This window comes from Bidens hawaiensis, unplaced genomic scaffold, assembly GCF_021521415.1.
Source record: "Bidens hawaiensis isolate Kalapana, Puna unplaced genomic scaffold, B.hawaiensis_p1.1 tig00025061_1, whole genome shotgun sequence".
Taxonomy (NCBI): Eukaryota; Viridiplantae; Streptophyta; class Magnoliopsida; order Asterales; family Asteraceae; genus Bidens; species Bidens hawaiensis.
Window position 1 is genome coordinate 217,050 of NW_027493988.1, and position 4,022 is coordinate 221,071.

A 4,022-nucleotide genomic window follows, 5' to 3' on the forward strand; every position below is an offset into this window, starting at 1 on the left:
AAAGGATTTATATGACCAAGTTTCTCACCTTGGGGAGCTCCAGTCTTAGTTAAGGCCCCATTACCGGTGCCCTACTTTGGACGTTGGATTTACAAATAAACGCAGTTCTAAAATCAGAGTTAATTAAAAACTTTCGCGGAATAATAAAATAGTCAACCATTCGTTACAATCATCCATAATTTGTCTTTTCAAAACAAAACGTAAAATATAGTGATAAAACATCATAACCAAAATCCTTAGATGCCAGCTTTATCCAACCCTGCCATGTTCCCTCCTCAAGCTAACTGCCTCATTCTACTCACCAGCGTGTATACTAAAAGTCAGCTACGCTGAGTGAGTTCTAGTTAATCACATAACGTACAATACATATATACTTACATACTTTCATATCTTTATATCATTCTTATTTACCTTCGTTTCTTATGTTATAAAGAGCATTACGCCCTACTTTCCTCGAGTATTATTAGGGCTCGGTCCCTCCTTCCTCGAGTATTATTAGGGCTCGGTCCCTCGTTCGTCGAGTATTATTTCGGCTCGGTCCCTTTTCGTTACAATACAACCATAACTCATTTACATTCATTCATATATCGTACATATCATATCATTATTTAACATAACGGTACAACTTGACAACACGTGCAATATCCGAAGATCGTTCACGTGCTGACAAGCAATCATTCATACTTTTCTCATAATCACGTAAAGCATACATTTATCACTTAGGATAAATATTTTAGCAAACACATCGAGTATGCACACAGCCCCGAAAACATAACAAGGAAGTGGGGCTAGAAACTCACCTGAATGCGGTTACGTTCACCGTTAATAGTTATTCCCTTCTTGAGCTGTGCATGGCTAAGTGTATAATATTTACATGTATCAAATAACTATTACTACTCATATCATTTTTTTCTATCTTTATATAACCCACAACAAACGGGGGGTCCGGGGGCAGCGCCCCTAGCAACGGGGTCTAGGTGCGGCAGCCCCTAGCATGGTCCAAGGGGCAGAGCCCCTGGCTGAAGTCGAGCTGTCTTAACACATTTTTCAACAGGGTTATATATTATTATTTTATTTTCTAAGTTGGGCTTAGCATCTAATGGGTTTAATTAAGTCAGTCCAACTGTTCTCCTGGGCCCAACTGGGTCTAGGCCCAAACCAAACAGAACCTATGTGGCCGAGAACTCTGGGCAGAGAACCCCAGTTCTCACCGAGAACCCGTGTTTGACCGAGAACGCTTGCGTTGACCGAGAACGCTTGTGTTGACCGAAAACCCTTGTCACCGAGAACTCAGTGGCCGAAGACAGTGGCCGAGAACTCTCGTTGACCAAGATCTCCTGTTGAACGGGTTCTCATGTTGACCGAGAACCACATGGTTTGACCGAAATTTCTCAAATTTGGCCGAGAACCCCCAGGTTGGATGCTTCTGGTTCATCTTTCTGTTTTTAAGTCCATTTTAGGCTCAATAATCGTTAACGTCCATGATTACACCTTCAATCATCTATATCCCATTTCCTTAACTGTATATCCTTCTTTAATCGTTCCATTATCAAGTTTCAACCCATTCTAGGTATAAAGTTTCAACCTTTAGTTTCAAAACGTTTTACGCTAGATCTAGGGTTTCCCTTTAAGAACCGTATATAGTCATGGGTTCATTAAGTCTATTTTAATCATCAAGTTTGTATTTTTATGAAACATCTAGACCCGATCTAATCTATGTTCAAGTTTCAAGGCTAAGCGTTCATAAAAATGTAACCTTTAAACTTAAAGAACATACCTTTTTGATGTTTCTAGGTTACGGCTAGCTTGATAAACGATCTTGGACTTGTTATCTAGCTTGTATGATTGAAGATCCTACGTTATGATGCTTGGTTTTGGGTTCGGATGGTGGCCGGCGACTATGGAGGTGTTTTAGGCTTAAGTGTGTGTTTTATGGTGTAGGGAAGAGTGTAGAATGGATAGAAATGGAAAGAGTTAGGGTATAAGGGGTATTTATACTCCCTTAAGCCCATGGACCTAAGGCCCATCTTTCCTTTTTGGTCCATGATTAACTCCATTTAATTAGCCTAGTTATCTTTTCCTTTTACCATTTTACTATTTATCTATTAACTTCAAGTAAACTTTTGCCGTCATAACGAGTCAATACAATATTATTGTTATTCGAAATTTTATGATGTTACAAGTCTTCCCTCTTTAAAGAGGTTTCGTCCCCAAAACCTAACTATTACTTAAACAGACTAGGGTAAAACTTGCGCATCTCATCCTCAGCTTCCCAAGTGGCATCTGACCCCTTGCGATGCTTCCATATCACTTTCACTAATGGTATGACTTTGTGACGAAGTTTCTTCTCTTTGCGATCAAAAATCTCTATCGGTTGCTCAACGTAATTCAACCGTTTGTCAACCTCAATGTCCATCAATGGCACATGAGACGTGTCATCATCTAGACACTTCATCAGATGAGAAACATGGAATGTTGAATGAATTCCTTCTAACTCATTGGGTAAATCCAGCTTATAAGCTACTTCACCCACACGACCTACCATCTTAAACGGTCCAATGTACGTTGGACTCAACTTTCCTCTCTTTCTAAAACGGATAATCCCTTTCCGAGGCGAGACCTTAAGCATCACGTTTTCACCAACGTTAAACTCAATCGATCGTCGCCGCTTATCAGCATACGACTTTTGTCTGTCTTAAGCAACTTTCATTCTGGATCTAATCTGATCGAAATTTGAAGGTGTTTCTTGAACCACTTTTAAACTTCCCATTTCTTTCTGGCCTATCTCACCCCAACACACCGGGGTTCTACATCGTCTACCATAAAGCATCTCAAACGGTGGCATACCAATACTTGAATGGTAACTATTGTTATAGGAGAACTCTGCCAGATGCAGGTGATCATCCCAACTTCCACTAAAGTCTAAAACACAAGCAAGTAGCATATCCTCAAGGATTTGGACCGTCCTTTCAGATTGTCCATCAGTTTGAGGATGATACGCCGTACTGATGTTTAACATCGTTCCCATAGCTTCATAGAACTTCTTCCAAAATCTCGAAGTAAAACGTGTATCTCTATCTGTTATGATCGATAGTGGTACACCATGTTTAGCCACAACCTCTTTAATGAACAAGCTTATCAACATTTCTGACGAGATAGCTTCTCGTATAGGCAGAAAGTGAGCATTCTTGGTCAAACGGTCCACAATCACCCAGATGGTATCATGTTGCTTAGCTGTACGAGGTAGCTTAGTTATGAAATCCATAGTGATGTGTTCCCATTTCCACTTAGGTATCTCAAGCGGTTGCATTTCCCCATAAGGCTTCTGATGTTCTGCCCTGACTTGCAAGCAAGTCAAGCACTTACCAACATAATCCACCACATCATTCTTCATTCCTGGCCACCAGTAGTCTCTTTCAAATCTTGGTACATCTTGTTGGATCCTGGATGAATCGAGTATCTTGTATTATGAGCTTCATCTAAAATTCGACCTCTAAGACATCCATGGCGTGGGATCCACATGCGGTCAAATCTAGTCTTAACGCCATGAGTATTCTCCATCAACTCATCTTGTTGGCCATAAACTCTCTCTTTCTTCACTAACCCATCATCTACTAACACCTCTGATTGCACTTTGATGATTTCTTCAAAAAGACTTGAATTCATAATCTGCTGGTATGACTTTACTGTTGCAACGACTTCCTCGTTCTTACGACTTAGTGCGTCAGCGACCATATTAGCTTTACCAGGATAGTACTTAATATTGCAGTCGTAATCCTACAAATCTAACCATCTTCCCTGCCTCATGTTCAGCTTTTTCGGCTCGAAGAAGTACTTTAAACTCTTATGATCGGTGTAGATGGTACACTTAGTACCATACAGGTAGTGTCTCCAAATCTTGAGAGCGTGTACAACTGCAGCTAGTTCCAAGTCATGCGTCGGATAAGTACTCTCATGGACTTTCAAATGTCTAGACGCATAGGCTATCACTTTTCCTCGTTGCATTAACACACAACCTAACC